At 39.2% G+C, this 20,701-nt stretch overlaps 1 protein-coding gene across 1 annotated transcript in view; it reads right to left on the bottom strand.

Moving 5' to 3' along the window:
- Positions 1-18,510, bottom strand: part of il11ra (interleukin 11 receptor, alpha) — a 42,673-nt gene extending 24,163 nt beyond the window's left edge. The window contains exon 1 of the mRNA XM_053340148.1: positions 18,369-18,510. The gene's annotated coding sequence lies outside the window, so the exon portion shown is untranslated. The remainder of the gene's footprint in view (positions 1-18,368) is intronic.
- Positions 18,511-20,701: the final 2,191 nt, after the last annotated feature.

Consider the following 20,701-nt stretch of genomic DNA (forward strand, 5'->3'; position numbering starts at 1 on the left):
GTTTTTGAAAATTACAAATATGGTAAAGACTACAACCAGCAGACGCCAGTATATCGGTATGCTGAGCAAGCAAAGGTAAAGCTGAAACAAGCTGAAACAATTAACTTATTGACAACAATTCTGATAATTGATTCATTTGTTTCAGTCATTTATCAAGCAGAAAATATATTTCTCTGGTTCCAGCTTCTCAAATATGAGAATTTGCTGTTTTTTCTCAGTGTTATATCATAGTAAGTTGAATAGCTTTAAAGTTTAAACAGGTTGTTGGACATAAGCTATTTGAAGATGTCATCTTGGGCTATGGAAAATGATGAATTAAGTTTTTCACTATTTTTTGACATCTTATACACAATAGTAACAACAATAGTTAGTCGCAGCCCTAAAAATAAAATTCTATTACTTCAGAGCTTATCATGTTTTCTAATTAATGCAGGTGTAACAGTTTACACAAGCATGGCTCAGGTTTTTCAAAAACTTTTAAGTTGCAGGTGTAACCCACGTAAAGTTATATGGTCACCAAAGGGTTAACCCCCAGTGAGTTACTGTTTGATCCTGTGGGCACCTGCAGGGGCATCATGTGTGATCATGCCCTGTGAGCCTGACGAGAGAGAGAGAGAGAGAGAGAGAGAGAGAGAGAGAGAGAGAGAGAGAGAGAGAGAGAGATCAGCACACATGTAACCTGTGTAGAAAATGTGGAAAAATAAGAGAAACAAGAAACTAAGTTGTGGGAATAATCTGTAGACTTTTGTTTTGATGCCGACGAGTGATTCCAGAACGCAAATGGAGTTGGTGTGGGTTTTTTTCCCTCTATGGAAACTCTGGTGAGTTGGTTAATGATGCTAACAATGCTACTTATGTAGCTATCAGCTAGCCTGATGCAGTCTGTCAGACTCATGTCATGAATGATGTAGAGAATAAGTTTTTTTGGAGTATTTTGAAAGTATGTGTTTAAAATTTCTGTGATGATAAGTTTAAATGTCTTTATTTGTTAATTCATTATAGGTTAAAAGCATTGTTAGAAATCTTTACGGGTTAATTCATTATTCAATTTGGTAAAATTTTAATTTCATGATACAGTAGAGATGTGGAAAAAGCTGGTTGTTCTGTACTATATGTGCAGACTGTTTTTTTTTTTGTGAACTTGGATTCAAGCTTAAGGAGAGTCTTCTAACTTGATGGCGAGCCAGACCCAGTGAGAGCTGACTGAGGGTGTCATGAAGTGGTGTGACCAGATGCTTCCAACTCTCTCTTCATCTTTGGATTTTTTCAGGATTCTTAGATAAGGAGTTACATAACCACTTAGCCTACCCGGTTAGTGAAAATGAAACAAAAAAGACAACACAAGTGAAATGAAGAGCATAGAGGAGTACAAGGAGAACAGAAGGAACCTGACATTAAAGACAATTATATTGTGTTTTTTATACCATTAAGTTTTTTTTTATTTTGGGGTTTATGCATTTCATAACTGTGACAGTTGTTTTTGATGTTAGACTGTAATAAATCTCTCAACTGTTCACAACACTAAATTTTTCTTTCCTAATTACGCAGTAATAAGTTACAAGTAATAAGTAACCTCCGCACCAGTGCTACACAGACAATTAACTTCACACTACAATCCATGTGTCATCTGCCGGGTTGGGCTACTTTGGCAAGGAAACAAGGAAGAATGGGAACCTGAATGGCCATTGATAACTGAGGACCATTAAAAGCTTTAGCCGGTGTCAGATGATTCAAATTTCTCTGGTAGTTCCTCTTTCCTCCGAAGGCCATTGCAGACATCTGGTGAATCATTTAATATTGTAGATGATTCAAAATTAGAGTTTATCCCAACCAGGAAGATGTGTGATGTTAGAGAGGAGCTGAAGAAAAACTGCGAGCTGTACCAGATGATAGAGCTTAGAAAGGACAACCGTCAAGGTGTTAGTTGTTTTTATTACCCTGGTTAGAAAGGATCTTTAAAGAAAAACACTCCGTGCTGGCAGACAGTGTTATAGTAAACACCACCATGTGCTAATGTTAATCACAGCCAGAATCTTCTGTCTCCTTTTATTCACAGCCAGAGTGGCACTGAAAAGACAAGATTTGAAGAAGCTTTGAAAGATCAAAAACAGCTAAATGTGACTTTAAATACTGGCAATGTTGCAGCAGTAACCACAGAGGATATGTAGCTAAATCTCCTGAGCAAATAGTGCACTGTTTGCTGGCAAAAGAACCGCACTGTTAAAGAATTCACAGCTGTTTTGGATGCACCATCTGTCACATTATTATTGTAAAACTGCCCCGAAAAAAGAAAACAAGTGTACAACTAAAATAAATGTTTGATCTATATTGAGCACAAAGGTGTGTTTATATGCACAGAAACCTATTTATTACAATTCTGATAGCATCTGACAACTATACCCGACCCCACATTCAAATGATCAGGGTACTCTAAACATTTCACCTGCCCTCATAAATCACCTGGCTGAATTGCAGCATCCTGAAAAATTAGATGTCTTACAGAATAGAAACTTCCAGCTTTAACAATACTACTGTGAATTAGCAGAAAAGAAGAAGAAAAGCATAGTCAGGGTTATGAAACGACGAGTTCACATGACAAATCTTGAATCACAAGTCACCTTTACGTTTCTCATACAAGTACTGATGTCATTTCTCTGACCTAAACAGTCAGCGTTTGTTTCTTTCTGCTGAGATGTCCAACTTCTCTTTTGTAACTGGCTTCATAAATTTCTGCAGTGAAAATTACTCACAAAAGCCAAGACATTTTGTTCCAGCGTAGTGGCTTTCAAGCTGTCCTATGAAAGAGCCAGAAGACTACGAGCAGAGTGGCCAAACAGATGTGCTCCTATGGAACTTTCAACATTAGCCACGGTGAGCCCACTCGTGCTAAATTTATGGAGCGATCATTTTTCAGGGTCAGGCTTCGGTCTGGATTAAAAACACTGCGAGATACATGACTTGCTTTCACAGTAAACATACACATTTAACACTGAGTAGAGTAACGCACCGAAATGAGTGTGTGTGTTTCAGCATGCCTTCAGTTTTACAGAGGAGATACTTTCGGAAAACCTAACTGCTGTGTGGATATTCCCAAACACATAATGTTACCTTAATTGGACTGAAAAATGTCGACTATTTTTATTGGCTCCACTTTCATTCATTGTTGCTATAATTTCATGGGAAGCCATAATGCTTCCAAACAGATGAAAGTCACATGGGTGGCTCTTCTCGTCGGTGCTCGCTATAAACAGGGTGCTAACTGCATGATCTGGACTAATCTAAACTGGAGCTCTTTGGCTGACAGTAAACAACTGCACCGCATGCTCTGTCGAAAAAGACTGAGGTGCAGTTAATTAGCGATAAAAAATGTTCTTGTGACATATGTTAACAGCCACAACTTCTCTTTTAAATGGAGTGAATCTAAATTAATCGGGGGAAGAAAATAAAAAAGGTGAGAAAAGAAACTTTTCCACAAAGAAAAGTCAAGTGTCGATGTGATCTCACCTCTCAACATGTTTGGCTGTGTTTAACTGTGTTTAACTATGCTTAACTGTTTGGACTACGTTCAACTGAAGTCAACTGGCAGTACCAGAATATTACCGTAAACCGCAGCCCTTTATAGCTGTGGTCTGGAAAATTCCATAGCGATAGTGTCCTAGTTAAGACTCCCAGTCATCTGTATACTGACCTAAACATCTGTCAATGCATCGGCTGCTGCCTCTGAAGAAACATACAGTGTAATAGTGTGTGATTGTATGTATGTGTCACGTGTATACTCTATTGCGTACTCATGCTGTGAGTCTCTATTTATGCTACTAAGTCCAGTATCTTGAATATAACAGTTTAAGTCAGTGTTGCTACTAGCAGGAGGAAGATGATGGTCTAACAAACATCTGCTCTGTATGAACCAATGACAGACTCTTTAAACATACACCCACCTACCCACCCACATCTGCTCTGTGTTATCCAACAAGGTCTTGCGCACAGACAGACACAGCCACAGGGCCATACACAGACACACATGCACACAAATCTCTCCTATGTGATCAATTACTGGCTCCGCAAAGCCAGCCCGTCATCAGAAACAGAAAATGGGGCAAAAAAAATTGACACAGCCTGCCAGAGACCAAAAGATGGAGAGGAAAGAAAAAAAAAGAAGAAATGTGTGATTCTAAAATAAAATTCTTGATATTTTTGGGATACAAAGTTGAAACTGATGCCATTACAAGACAGCTGCGTTTGCTTTCTGCGCTCAGCAAACAAATGGCTGTATTCAATCTGTGATAGATGGATCAACCTTGTGTCGTTATGTGGCTCCTTATCAAAGCGTGCGAGATAAATAAATAAAACCATATCGAATGCATGAGCACACACACGCACAAGCATACTCTCTCACTCATGTACTGCTGATGATAGCTGTACCAAACTCTGTCCAAGTCAATAAGCCAGCATGTTGGCTAGCCAGCATACTCTGCCCAGTTCTGCTTTGCCACACTCCTCTGAATATGCAGCGCGAGCCCTGTGTGTGTGTGTGTGTGTGTGTGTGTGTGTGTGTGTGTGTATGCACATGTGTGTGCAAATGCGCGTCCACGAACATTTGACTGGCGCCACACTACTGCTGGGAGTAATTATAAAGACATAAAGCAGATAGCTGAAGATTGCTGTTTTATGCAACGCTGAGAAACACATATGTGCATGGATATACAAAAAAATAAGATGTACTGGTTTGTCTACGCTTTAGGAGAACTTTCATTTGTCCACACTGACACTGTCATTACAGTGAGACATATTCAGCATCCTGGGGGCTCAGATAGCACCTGCCGTGGTCCAACAAACTATCCAGTGGAGAAAAATATGACTGAAGATTGTTTAAAATACTCAATAAACACTTTGAATCTGATGAATCAGACTTGAGTCAACAAACTCCCTCCCTTTCAGTGATGCAACTCCATCAAATCAGGACAGAGCTCATACAAATAAACACATGAAGGTGTTCCTTGTAACTTCAGATAATGTCTTGTAATCATCATATTTAGATTTCTTCTTCAGTATCATATTTACACTTCCTGTTTACATCATGATGGTAACTGCTGCTTTCATGTATATTTACATCAAAAATACATGAAAAAGTGCTTTCTGTTCTTCTCATCAGTGCATTTCTTGACATTAACTGAGTATTCCTGGAACACTTTAGCTTATTTATATACATGTATTTCAAGCTTTATAGTATCATATAATGTAAAATATCACTCAAATGTAAAATGATGGCATTTCTTAGTAGCCTCGTAATTAGTGAACTAATTACAAAAACATTATATAGTGTGCCTACCTAAGCTGAAAGTTCACAGGGTTACTGGGAAAGTGTTAAGAGTTACAGGACAGAGAGTTGTACTTTTTTTTCTCACAAACTGGATGTCAGTGTGTTTGTATGTACTCTGGTTGGGCCTCGACCACTAAGCCCTCCACCATCATAACATCGTGATTTAAAAGCCGCCATCCCCGGTCTCTGCCGGAGAGCGTACCCTGCCACACACACTCTACCTCACACAAAGACACACCATTCGGTATGAATAGCCCGGATCAAATCTGGATGCCACACAGTAAAACTACACCGGGCGGAGATTAACAATGGTCACAGACACTGGAAACAAAAACAAGCCACATGGGTAAAGTGGTTCCTTTTCTGAGTTTGTCACTGCCATAGTCTGTGGTGATTTGCCACCATAACTGATCAATATCTGCTCATATCTGCTGGGCTAATTCATTGGCATATTCTGCAGTTATATCACTATGACTAATATTTAAAATACTTTTTAGTGACCAGCTAAGTAGATGAGGATACAAAAACTGGAAATAGTTTTCACTGAGATCATTATACCAACACTAGTACATACCCCAGGTTATGTGTGTTTGACGTTCACCGAACCCATGACCTTTAACACCGGCAATGAGCTTTCATCATGTCTTCAGCAGGAAGGAAAAACATGGGAAGCTCATACACCTAAATTAAACAAACACACACACAGACACACATACAGAACATAGAAAGCCCACTCACCCAACCCCCCTCATCCAATTCCACCCACACACTCCACCCACACACACACACACACACACACACACACACGACCCTCACTAGAACGATGAGTCACTCTGCTGGGAACTCCATGCTTTCCCCATTACTCCTGACTGGCTGACTGACTGTCCGAACAAGCTGAGAAGGAGAGGTAAAGAGTTTAGTAGGTAACAGAATGGAAATGAGGGGAAAAGGGGTGTAAGTGGGGAGGAAAAAGAAAAGATTTAGACTTTTTTTAAGGTTTAAAAAAAAAAAACAGGAGTGAGAGAAAGAGGAGATAAGGAGAAAAAAAATGAATGAAGTGGTACAAGAAAGGGAAAACAGGGAATTCAAGGGTGGGTGTAGTATACCTCAGAGCACGTTCAAGTATACACGAGGGCATTGTGAAACAGTAATTTCTACTTCCAGTCACAGCACCGTCCAAACCAAACCAGAGGAAAAAAAAATCGTAGGTTGGAGAACATTTAACTGAGAGAGGCATGCTTTCTTGATTACTACTGTCTGACTGTCTGCTAAAAAATGCTGCTGAGAAAGAAGAGACAAACAAAAAAAAGGAAGAGAGACAGAGACGCATAATGATCTCAATGTAATCTATACAAGTACATTTCTGCTCTGCGAGTCATAAACATATATAAACACGATACTGATTCAGTGTATACACTTTTAAACTAAGCACTTGCAGATTGGTAAATAGGAAGTGATACATTTCACAGCTTTGCAGTCAGTACAGAACATTTGACTAGCTAACAGTAGCAACTATTGCCACAACTGTCACCAATGTCAATACAATACCTGAGTTTTGGTCGCTAAATGATACTTTTGATACATTTAATTGCACTTCATTACATACATTTAATTAACACTGAAGTTTCAACAAAACCATTTAAAAACCTACGCCAAAGTTCTCAAATGACCCTGTAAAGGCCACCGTAGAGAGAAAAAAAACCAACAGTACTTTCACTTACTGGTAAGAATGTTGGAAAAACACCAGAGCTATGAGCTCTCACACCAACAATGGAGACATAACAATGAAAATAAAAACAAACCACACTAATGAGGACTAAAGGAGGCAAATCAAAACCAAATGGAAAAACTGAAACACTGGGTAAAAAATAAATCAATCAATCAAATAAAAACAAATGGTCTTAAGAACAAATCCAGCACATTACCCCTTCATTCCTCCTCAACTGTGTCAATGCAAAAAATATGTTTTTAAGTGTCATGGACTTGATCCAAGTGATTTGATCCCTCTCTCTGAATTCTACACTCATCGTTTGGGATTGCTCATGTTTAATTCACTGCATTTTGGGGAGTTGAGTTGAAACTAGGAGAAGATGGAGAACAAGAAGACAACGAGATGAGAGGAAGCAAGAAAGACGGGAACGGCGGTGATTAGAGGCAAACAAGAAAAAAGTAGCAAGGGTGGATGAAGAGAAAGCAGAAAAGAGACACAAGCAGAACAGAAAATAAAAAGTAGAAAGTCTTCTTAAATTTTTTTAAAAAACAAGAAAAATATTTAACCAGATGAAAAAAATTAAACATTTGGAAAGATATTATCTAGTTAATGGGCTGAAACATGAAAAAAACTACTGAACAGACCACCACATTCAAGTCAAGTAACACCTGGATTACACAATATTATTTCTAACTGCGTCATGTACACCCAATATTTTCATTTCTTTCCCCAACATTTTTTGTGGTACAAATATCAAAAAAGGGCAACTCGGCTGCAGACCTGTGCTTTTGAAAAAAAAAAAAAAACGTTACACATGCTAGCATTGGTGGGCTACCACATATCATTCCAAACATCAACTGTAAACCACCATGACAAACAGGAAAAAAAAAAGAAAATGCAAAAACAGTTTTAGTAGCTTGTTTTTTCATGCGATGCTGAATCAAACTTTCTCAGACTGGATCAGGTAAAAAGATCGCGTGGTAAAGCAAACAGCCTGCATGCACTGAGCGCCAGGCTGAACCAAAAAAAACACACAAACACACACGTAGACCTGAGCGGTACGGCACGCTGTGAGATCTACAGTGGGACTATTCAGTGGAGGTAGACAGTGGGGCAAACAGACCCTACATGTGCCAGGCTGAAACGAACACTCAAAAAGATCATCTGCAGTGTTTGCTGCGAAATCGACAGCGCGGCTATTCAGACGAAAGAAGCCGACAGCCATACATCACATATTCCATGTGATCTCATACAGACTGGCTAAGTAGGTTAGATTTTAATCTGCATGAGAAAACATCATCAACAACCTCATTACTGTCTGAATTGTTTGTTGGAAGCAGGATGCAATGCAAACTCTGACAAAGTTTCATTCAGTGTAAATGAGTGACAAATGATGGAAGAGAGAGAGAGAGAAAGCCTCATCAGACTGTTTGCCTCGGCTGTACAGACCTGGCTCACAAACAGCCCGCTGTCCCACCGGTTAGCTTGAGATAGTGAGGCGGATAGGAGGCTGATTTACAGTGCACCACCATGATTGGGGTCTCTAGATTTGTTGATTTTGTGACACTCGGTGTTGGTGTGTGTGTGTCTTGTATGTAAGCGCGTGTGTGTGTTTTGAGTGATCCAGGAGTCTGATTAGAAAGCCTTTTTAAGATCAAAGGCAGCATGGGTGGGAGGGATGGAGGGAAGGAGCTTTTCAGAGTTAAAATCTGTCATGAGGCTTTACTTCATGACAGATGAACGCCTACCAAAATATAATCCAACTAAACAGAGTTGATACATAATCAAATATGATTATTTTATAAAGTAAACAGAGGCAAGTTTCTTCTTATCATGATTTGCTAATGTGCCATTTGATGTGATACTTATTATTTTGTCATCACAGCTACTTTAGATCACAGTTTATTAAGGATAATTATTTGGTATTTTAAAATTAGATTGCAAATTATCCCTTAGCTTCACTTCTCTAAACTTGCTTCCCCTAATCTGCTTGAAATATTGTACAAGGCAGAATTGTGAGTATAAATAATGAGGAATGGATTCTCATTCATCTCTTCAGTAACAACTATCTCCTGACAATCTGACGTTACAAAAATGCTAAATTAAACAAATGCTAAGGATCATTTGTCATCTGCCCATCTATTCTAGATAAAAAAGGCTAGATCTTCCTGCCAGACAAACTTTATTTATATCAGAGCAGTGTTTTTGGTAACGCACTGCTGTCAACGCTGCTGCTTGACGTTTCGCAATGAGCCTTTACGTCGGCCATAAAACTGTCTTCGAAAAGAACATTCAGTTTAGCGGGGGAAAAATTCTGACTGCACTCGGCAAACAATGCCATATTTAGCCAACTCCGATCAGACGTTTTAATCGAGGTAAGTTTGGTAAAGCTGAAGTCATTCAACCCAATTGTAATCAACTAGAATTTTCCAAAAAAAAAATGTAATTTAGCCTTTTTAAAGTATTTGAAAAGTCATACTCATTCCAAGAACATCAAAATGACCATACATGCACAAAAAAGGATTTCTTAATACTATACTATCTGTGCAGTTACAGTCACTCAGATGTTATATCTTCATATTAAGCCATATTTCATTTATCATTATATTAATTTTCATGTAGGCCTGCTCCAGAATACCATGTTTCAACTTTCTTCCTGTCTCTCTCATATGTAGCAACTCTATTGCTAATTAACACAGTTGCTCTGAATGTGATGACAGAAGACACAATGTATTAGCATGATGTTGCTGAGAGCTGGAATCCACTCACTCTCAGTCTCCTTCCTGTTACATAATACATATGCTGGATGGTCAGAGTGCAGGAAGAACTGCCACCCTCCCACTCTTCCTAAGCACCACAACCCCACCTGAACCTACAGTCTCATCCTTATTAAATCAAATGTCAATATGATATCATGATGCAGCGATTACTCATACTTAAAATGACAAAATGAGGACTTGATTGAGCAATCCAGTATGACACATGGTTTAGTCCTCATACTACACTCATGGAGAACTACTGTAGCTACTTGATTAGTTATCATTGGAAACACTTTCTAATAATGCAGCTTTTCCCTGTTGACACTGATAGCAAGCACAAAAAGTGACCGTTGCAACAAAAGGAGTTTTCGGAAACTTTCAGCTGCAGCTTGAACGCTAACTTCTTAGCTTTCCTTCTCATCTGTTTCTGTCACCTGCCCGCCAAATCAGATATGATCACCCACCATGCTTGATAACATCCATTTATCCTCCTTTAAGACTGCTAACGCTCCATGAAGACAACAAACACGGCAGAAGCAGAAGCTAAGGAGGGAGGGAAAGCGAGGGGGTGGATAGAAAAAGACAGAGTGAGAGAGGGAGCCAAGAAGACAATAAGAAGAAGAAGTTAGAGGTGAAAGTGAGAAAAGGAGAAACTAAACTATACGGAAAGGAAAAAGAGAGAGAGAAGATGTGTGTGAAAGGTTGGAGCAGGTTCCTATCTTCTGCAGACATTCCAGCTGAACTGTGTCATCACGAGCACGCACACACACACACACACGTCCGTGCCACCTGAGACATTGCTACATTATAACTGACTCCTATAATTTAAACAGACAACTCTATCAATCAGTATGAAGTAAAAATAGCCGCTTTGTTGCAGCAGAAACAAATGAAAGCAATGTGGTCTCCCTTCCCTTCTATTGAACTGTGTCGCGTATACCTCGCACTTTAAAGTATCACGATGATGTTCTTTACCCAAAAGTAATGGAGCGGTGACATTTTTTCAAACAAAGTGTGCCCTCTAAAACCTCCAGACCACCCACTGTTACACTTCAGCCATTTAGCAGCAACTCTTGTCCAGAGCGACGTAAAAGAGTTAAGAGGAGTGTTTTTGTTTGTGCCAACCGTTTTAGCTCTCTCTCTCTCTCCACTCCTGCAGCTTATTCCTTTTAGTGCCTGCATTTAGTCAGCACAATTGGATGTACCAGGGCTTGTTTTCGTCTTTTCAAAGAAGGCCCCTTTTTTTTTGTTCTTGCACAAGATGAAATAGAAGCTCCACAGACAATTACCCCAACTAGTAAATCCATCACGGTAAACACTCCTTTGATTTGGGAGTTTCTGTTAACTGTTCTTTCAGGTCAGTTTACAGTTTATGAGTAACTCAATATTTTATCACAATGAACTACTGTGGAGTACTCACTGTAATCCAAACGTAACTATGAAAACCAGTCGACTCCGGTTTCTCATCTAGCCATTAGCTTGACAGTTAATGCTAAACTGTGCTCAACACTGGCAAGTGTACACTTAAGCTAAGTACACTGACATTGTTTATTAAAATCAAGACATAAAGACAAGACACTGTAAATAAATCAAGTCTTTGAGGGTAAAGCTTTAGTCTACAAAGGATACAAGTTTTACTGTAATTTTCATACCATGCAAATCATAAACAAATAATTAAACAATGTGGTCTGCTCGCATATTCAAAACTGATTCTCCCCATTCTGCACAAAGGTGACAAGAAGCTTTTTTAAGCATTTATTCAAAAGAGTACATTCTGATACACTGAGACAGTTAAACAGTGGACTTCCAGATAATCAAAAAGCAACATACACATGGCTTTATGAACACCAGGAAATGTCCAGTGATGGCACTAAGTCCCTTCTGGCTGGGGAAATCCCAAACTGCAACCTTGAAGCCGATGGCAACATCCTCTTAAGTTAGAGTGTATCCTAAAACTTCATTGACAGAATCATCCACACTGGCTTTAAAGCCTTGACAGACCAACTCCAGTTTGTCCAAACCTGGGCGAAGCTGCCAGCAGTTTCCTAATAGCTGTTCCCATAACAATGTGTCTTTAGTACTGTTGAGGTTCTGTATGTTTTTCAAAAGTCATCAGCAATGATGTGAACTTCACAAAATCCACACATCAGGGAAAAATATAACAATGAAACCTCAAAGCTTATGCCATTTATCTAACGAGTCAATGTGGACACTGGGCATAAAGCACAGCTCCATCTGAACTCACTAAATTCTTTGGCTACCTAACTTGTAATAGAGACAAACATGAAACCGCGGCATAACACCACTACTTAGACTGAACAAAAGGCAAGAACTGCTTTAATTTGAAGTCAGACATCAGCTTCACAAACAGAACATTTTCAGGATGGCGGTGACGGTAAATATGAACACCTGCAGGGTGTAAAACAACACCAACCAGCCAAAACATTGGTGTATTTCTTTTTCACCACAGCTGGTAAATCAATACATGGTATTCTTAGCACGGGGTTTAGCAAGTAACCACAAATGAGTCGGAGGCAGAATTTTATACCGAGTCAATCAATAGAGCGCCTTTCTCTGGCTCAACCTAATATTCTACCAAGCTTTAAAAAATCCTCCCTGTTAGCTATATTTTCAGTCAACAGAGCACAGGACAGAGTAGTCACAGTATTAAATGGCTAAGCTAATACATGCTGCTTTCACTGGCGAGGCTGCAGTAAGATGCCAAAGGGATACAGTCAAACATAAATACAAACTTCACAGAACAAAAGCACTCTGTGAATTTTTGGGTTTATCTGTCTTTGTGGCCCTGATTGATAAAAATATTTTTACTGTAGTTTCCTGCAGCGGAGGCCTGGAGAGGTCCAGGAGATTATACAGGACATCTGCATAGGAAGGAAGCACATTTTAAACTGTGAGCTTTCCTGGAACTTTCTGAGCATATATGTTGTTGTCAGCACAGTCAAGTGATAAGCACAATGTGGAGCTGCAGATCATAGTAGAGGGGTAGAGTGCTCTTTCTTTTTGTATGCATTATCAACCATGACATTATTGCCATCCTTTTTTCATTTCATTTCCTAGAAAGCATGTATAATTACTTTTTAGTTTTTTGGGTTGTTTTTTTTCTTTTGGTTTCTGGGCATTTATCCAACCACAAAGTAGCTTCTCTAAAAAAAAAAAAAAACACTTCTGCTACTGCTTTTGCTTTTGGATCATGTTAACTGACCCTTATTTCCTTAAAAAACGTCTCTGAGTGAAAGAAGGAGAGGGTGAGATTGGTAGGACGATGTTAGCTGTGTATATTCATACATATACACATTGAGACACAGCAGATTTAAAGCTTACTCTTCTCATCATCACATGCTGTATGTAAAAGTAGTGTTGTATACAACCATATAAGCATTTTGCATACTGTATTAATAATACAGTATGGGTTAGGGTTATACAGTATTATATATGCAAATGTAAGCAAAATCTGTATTTTTCTGTTTAATTTGCCTTAGTTTCCTACAGCAAACCTGATACTGCAAACCTGAAAATGATATCTCTCTTTCACTGCCCCTGCAGTGTACTTAAAGACTGTGTAAAGTGAATTCAGACATTTTCTTCTAAACACTTTAAATAGGTCATAAATGTATTTCTAAAAAATCTATAAAACATTGACAACATATTCCATTGTCCTCTACCTTCATCTTGTCAATGTCAGTCTCATTACCGCTCTCTGTGTTGTGTGTCTTGTGTTTTATTATAATGCTTCTGCTTGCCTTGTCTGTCAAAGCACTTTGTAAACTGTTTTTAAAAAGGTGCTGTATAAATAAAGTTATTATAAAAAGCATTTCAACCATTTAGATTTGAATTGTGGAGCTAGGCTTCACACACTGTGTTTCAAGATTTCTGTGTTCAGGATTTAGTGGGCGGGTTTCAGTGAACTCGGCATGCACGCCCACAGCGTTTGGGAGCAGAGAAAGAGGCAGATTTTGACACAACTTTGAAGCCTAATTTCATATATTTGGCTTTTTTTTTAATCTTTCAAATTTGGCAGGGTGGTTAACAACACACTTTTCTTTTGTTAAGTAAACTAGCACCAGCCTTGCGAGTGCTGCAAAAGACCAACATCTGCAAATCTACAGCAAAACATTGTCACTTTCTATAAACTGTCAAATGTGATGGAGATTGTATTAACAGCAAATCAAGTAGGATGCACAAGATGAAGATTAACTAAACAAATATGTGATTATGAGAGGCCACAATGAACTAAGAACTGCTTTGAGCTCCTCGTGATCAGAAACTGATCCGTTACGTAAGTGCAGTCTTGAAACTTCATACCCCCGCGGCTTCTTCTCTTACACATGCCAAGATGCCAAATTAAGTTAGATATAAAAATGTAAAACACGGTGACAAGAGTACACTGCGACCCACATTAATATGCTCTACCTCTGGGCTAATCATGAACAAAGATGATGCATTTCCTTTGGCCTTAAACTGCAGAACCAAAGACAACATTTCTGCAGCCAACAGGTATAAAAGTTACTTATAAAAGGAAAAAGATGAGGACACTGCTGCTCACAAGAAATCATAGTTATACCATATTGAGCCATTTTCTGTTCTGTAACATTCTGTGTTATGTATCTAATCTAATGTAGCTATGATGATGTTGAGATACAATATTTCCAGTGTGTCTTAAAATGAAACTTGGTAGCTTTTTCTTAGATTAAATAACTCTTACACCTTCACTGTCACTATCACAACACTATCAACTACCCCTTACTGGTCAGCTGGCTCCAAAAAGAAGCCACAGCTGTGAGCCACAAGGCCAAGCTCCACTGAAGTGGCTTGACCTTGTGGGGCTTGGAAGCTGTGGGAAGCATGGCGAATGCAGACAATCTGGGGGTAGGAGCAAAAAAATGAACAAGCCAGGTTGGGATTAAATGATTTGCAACTCTTTGTCGTGAAATAACTACTCAAAAGCACTTGAACAATTGAGTACGGCTCTTGGTGAGTGTGAGTGGGGATAAACTGTTTCAACAGCAGCAGAGAGGAGGAGAAAAACCCCCGATCGAGGCCCCTCAGAGTTGGTTTAATATCAAAAGCTGGCTCTTTCTGTCTCTCTGTCATACACACACACACACACACACACACACACACACACACACACACACACACACACACACACACACACACACCAAGAAAAGTATGGCCTCAGACCTGGCAAGCAGTGCTAGAGTTCTTGGAGCAGCTTTCTCTCTAATTTAAAGTTGATTGCTGTGGGCCCTCCGTGTGTGTGACTAGTGAAATATGAGTGTGGAGAGGAGAGTATGGAGACTTGGACTGAGTTTAGCTCTGTGTGTATGTGTGAATGTGTGCGTGCGTGTGTACGCACAAAAGTACTGGATCGGCTGAATTTGTGCGTATGTATGTATATGTGCATGCGTGAGTCTGTGTCAAGGTCTAATGTGGAGCCTGTGTGTGTGTGTATATGTGGTTTTTGGCCAGAGCTAGCAGAGATTGTGCTGCCAGTGAGAGCTGTCTGCAGGGAATCAGGCGAAGCTAAATACTGAATAACAGTACCTTTCTCAAACTAGAATGAGGTGTTTGGAGGTGAGCTGAACTGAATTGAGCTGTAAGAGAAAATGAACTTGAACGGGACTATGTTTAACTGTGTCGTCGCTAACACTGCTAAAAGAAAAATGATAGACTCGGGGCTCAGTTTGATTGATTATTCCTGTCTGAGCATGCATGTGTTTAATTATGTAGTCACTTTTCCTCTTAAAAGCTACTCCCACACTTGACTGTAACAAGGGGTAAGTCTCTTGATAACTGTGTTCTAGTGATGAACGGTTTCACTCAAACGTTGGCTCACTAGAGTCTCAGTAAGAGGTATTCTCAGTATTTTGATGAATACATGACCTTGACCACACTGCAGTTTATGTAACTACAAGAGGCTACGCACAACAAATAAACATCTAAAAGTTGCCTTAAACATTTGAAACCAGTCTTGTGCTTTATCTTACAAACTGATGATGAAGATGTCTGTCAAAACATGTACCTGTCAGCCATATATGTCTGAATAAAAGTATCACTGTTCTCAGAGGAGTACAAGCCCCATGGATTTCCCTTTCCTATTTTGGATGACTGTTAAACCTAAATCCAAAGAGCACATTTGTTCCCTGAGTATATTTTTAAATCCTTTTTTTTCTGTTTTCAGTCACAATGTTTGTAAAGCAAAAAATACCCTCCAATGTTCCTTTTATAGAGACAGAAGACTAGGGTAGTTTGACTTCCTAGAGGTAAACAGCGAGGTGCCCGGTGTCTCTTGTTTTTCTCACTCTGTGTACAGTTGAGTTTCACAGTGGTAAAGTGGTGAAAAGAGTGGGAGGGGCTGATGTTCTGCTAAGCTAACAGTTTCAAACCCAGTTTTTTCAAAAACCCTATGTGAATTGATACTGGGCTAGGCAAGGTGTTTGGCTCTTCTCTCCAGCTAAAGTGACCTTGGTATATAGTCGAAGCCAAACTCTCTACACATGATCAATCACAAGATGAATCAGTGAAACTAACTGAATAGATTTTAAAACAGAAATGAAGTGTGATCAGAGAAGGAAACACTGAAAACCAGCTTAAAAACATCTTGAAGTAGAAGTTTTTGCAGCACTGAACTGGACACAAATTGGTTAACTGACAGTAAATTACAGCCTACACATGAAAACAAAAAAGAAAGTGGGAACATCAAAATCAAAAACATACAAAATGAAGTGGGCCAAATCTCAATAAATCAGCAAAATGAGATGGTGACAACTTCAGCCCAAAGACAGCCATACTCACATCAACTGATCATGACTCCTCAGTGCTGAACAAACATTACCTTAAGCAACTTCTAAGCTTAAATCAGGGAGACATGTTTTTTTATCAGATTTGTCTGATTCAATATTTTTTTTCCAAAAGACAAACAAAAGTAAGCGTTGACTCAGAACTGAACTTTACAGATTAATGAAAATCTCCTTCAGTGCCCTGAACAACGTGAGCTCTGTACTACAGCTGTAACTAATCATTATTTTCATTATGGATTCATCAGTTTATTATCCTTTTGATTATCTGATTAGTTGTTTGGTTTATAATACGTCAACCCCTGTTTACCAAAGCCCACGGTGAAACCTCACCATTTATTGTTGCACCCAACCAACAGCCCACAACCCAAAGACATTCAGTTTACTGTCACGCTAAAGAAACCAGAAAATATTCACATTTAAGAAGCTGGAACAATAGGATGTTAGTCACTTTTCACTAGGCATTTTGGGTAAGGTTCAAATTCTGCCATTGATGCCCAATATGCAGCATTACTTAGTGATACAAGAACACTGACCACACTTTTAAATATTGCTCCTACACAACATCAACTTGGACTTTAGGAACTTTAACCAGCGTTTATCTTTTCATAGGGAAACATTGGATCATTTTCAGCTAAGTACCTTTCAGCCTTGTCTCCCTGCTGTCTCCTTCTACCACCTACCTCTCCTACTCCTGAGACGCCCCTAGGGTTCCTTTTTCTTTCTGCTTGGTCTGTTTGCATTCCTGTTGAGCTCTATTTAAAGGCTTGATCACTCCACAGGCTTGAGGAATGCACATCTGTAGTGGGACCCCATCCCACTGTCTCTGCCTGTCTGTCTCTCTCTCGCTCTCTCTCTCTCTTTCTCTGTGCACATGTGTACAGTATTTGTTTCTCATTTGCTACTTAGTGCATTAACCTTTAGGCTACTGCTGTTACAAGAACAGACAGAGAGGGGATGAAGACGAATTTTGTTTATCATATTAACAAGTGCCTCTGTGTGACTCATAGTCATTCCAAAGAATCATTCAAACCATGCCAAATGCTTTTCTGTACTTGTGTCTAAGGAAGAAGCAATAGTAATAAAAAATAATAATCCATGAAAATAAATACAACAGTGGTTCCTTTGATGTTTTGTGTTCCTTATCTTTCTATCTCTATAATAAAACAAACACAATTAAAATACCACACAAGCTAAACTACACCTCTATCAAATCAATTAATTAGTTTACATAGGCTGTGTGTCATCATGCCTACATCAACAATAATAATACATGTAAAATCAAACCACTAGACTTTTATAGTTGAAGTTTTGCTTATGTACTTGCTTGCTTGGTAGGCTACAACCTTCATCATCAAATGGTGGAAATTCAATTTAAATACAGCTGCAGCAACATGTTTCATCAAACAGTGAAGAAATACGTTTATCTCATAATTACCAGACACGTTTGAACGTACGTGACAGAGTGAACTCATTCAACAGTATGACATTGCTGCAGGCACAATTATTAGGCTTAGAATAAAAAAAAAAAGATATAATATTCAAGTGTTCAGGGTGCTACAAGCTATAGAGGCAACAACATGTAAGCTAGCAGCATGACACATCCCCACAGTGAACAACATTGGAGTAAATGTCCCTGTATTCCCGCCTGTCCTGTTAGGAGAGGCGGATAAACTTTTCGCCCCCCACACGCAAACAGCTTCCTCGCCGCTAATACCCTCTCCAACGGGTTTGAACAGTTAAAAGAAAAAAAACCTTACCTTGGAAAATGTCCCCGAGTCAAGCAGGCATTATTATGTTGTCGCCTTCCATGTTTGGGACTTTGTCGAGTTGTTCTTCGGCTCCCCTCGGAGAGACTGGAGAGGAGTTTGCGGGACAGGAGAGCAACAAAGTCGGACAAGGAGGAGGCGGGGGAGGAGGGGAGGAAGGAGGCCAGACAAGTCGGCGGCCGCCTCGTTGGAGGAGCCGGCTGTCAATCACTGAGCTGAGTGGGCGGGTCGTGCCTGTAAAGGGATTACAGAGGCTGAGCTATCAGCGCTGATCCCGGGTCTGAGGTCTGAGGAATGTGGCGTGGAAAAACAGATACAGGTCTCCAATAGCGGGACGTCGGTGTGGTTAAGTTAATAGCATCATTTTTCATATTTTTGCACATGCAACTGCCATTGTAAAATGGTGTTGGCTGTTTTTTTCCAAGCTACAAAATGAACCTATATGCAATACTTTTTTTCTTTAATGAGTCAATGCAGATTTGTTTTACAGTGAACTTAATGTACAAAACGACTAAACTTAAAAGCCAATGATTATACTATTTATTGATGAGACACATCACCATACTCAATTTTGGATTATAAGGCAATTTTTAAAAGGGGAAGAATGCAATGGGATTTTATTTATTACTGTAGTCTAAATAAAAGTAGCTTTTTTGGTAATCCAACCACAACCTTTCCTTTTTCTCTTTTTTTATTATATGTGTTTGCCTTAGTTTTAGAAGCAGACAGGAGAGGAATAAACAGATAAGTATTGACAAAACACGTACAAATAAAATTGAGTCAATTTACCATCAACAAGTACTGCTGGCTGAGAAAAACATTCATCTCAGCCTCCTGGTGTTAATAACACCTACAGGGCATGAGGAGCAATTTGTATGAATTGTGCTTTCTCACATTATTTTTGTACATGTGTGAACAAAAGCTGTGAATTTAGCAGCTGCTCCACACATGCTGTTCCTTTGTTCCTTGACCAGCTCTTTACAATCAAACAGATCAGAATAGGCTGTCAAATAGCTTGGTTTTTTCATTAGCATCACACAGGAAATGGGACTTAAATCATTTAATAATCTGGATACTATTGCTGAATAAAACCTTCAGCTCCCTACATGTGGACATGGAGGTGTAACAAGCTTCCCATGTCCCCATGTTTTACTCAGTCATCTGGTTAAATTGTTAATGCTTCAATTTAGAGACAGGGATTTATTTATATAATTATCTTAGCTGTTATGTGAGAACATAAACACATTAAAGCCATTAATGGGGCTAACCAGTGCTTTATGTAGACAATAAAACGGATGACAGTCACATCTCATTATCCAAAGCAGTGACCTTTTATCCACCTTTGTGCCTGGTAATGGAGGCTGAAAAAAAACATTCCTTGATTTAATGCAGTCCAACACTACACCACCTCTCACTACAGCCTCTAAATTGCCGTAGGTAGGAAGCAACACCTCTCAGCCTCTCGTATACAGTGTGAACAGAAACAGATGATTTAAGCTTCACAAAAGGAAGGTTTATTGCAGGGGCATCATATTGGTTTGCAGTCAATTGTAACAGATTCAGGTTAATTTAACCTTTGACCTGGTTTCTATACCTTCAAAACAATTAATTCATATCTCATCCTACTGAGTGTTATGACAGACTGGAGAACATTTTGAACGAAATCTGTGGCAGTTGGCGTCCAGTTCTTTCGCTGTCAGGCAAACAACACTGACATCAATTACTGTGTTGAAAAAGGGGCGAATACTTCCAGTTTGGGCAAATCCAGCCTCCCCCTTTCTGACTGACCCCTGACCTATTAGTTGCAGTTTGGAAGAGTTTCAGTACTGTATGTCTCATTAGCAACAGACGAGCAGTGAACACCAGCCAGGCCTATAACAGAGAAATGAGAGACAGAGTTTTATCTGTCTTCTGGCTTCTTACTTTTCAATTTGCATTTATACTACACACTTTCCTTCAAAATCTATACACAGTACTCACCTTCTTGTTTCAGAATAACTGCAATTTCATCTAATTAAGTAGTTTTTTTTTAAATATAACCCAGCAACAAGTACTACTTTTGTGAAGCTTACTGTTTTTTGTTTTGTTTTAGCTGAGTCAGAGTGGTGTTAAATCAAATTAATGTTGAGGTCCGAGCTTGTTATGTGGTTGGACTTGGCTGCACGCTTGTTTTCTGACTGCTTGTCCATCTGTATGGCTCTTTTCTTTTGCTCAGCCTTTTGATCTAGCTCTGATTTTTATCCGCCTGTCCATCTGCCTCACTGTTCGAGCCAACGTAGCTGTCAGTCTTTTTCCCATCTGCCTATCCATTGTGTCATCTGTCT

The sequence above is a fragment of the Scomber japonicus genome, chromosome 19 (assembly GCF_027409825.1).
Source record: "Scomber japonicus isolate fScoJap1 chromosome 19, fScoJap1.pri, whole genome shotgun sequence".
Lineage (NCBI taxonomy): Eukaryota > Metazoa > Chordata > Actinopteri > Scombriformes > Scombridae > Scomber > Scomber japonicus.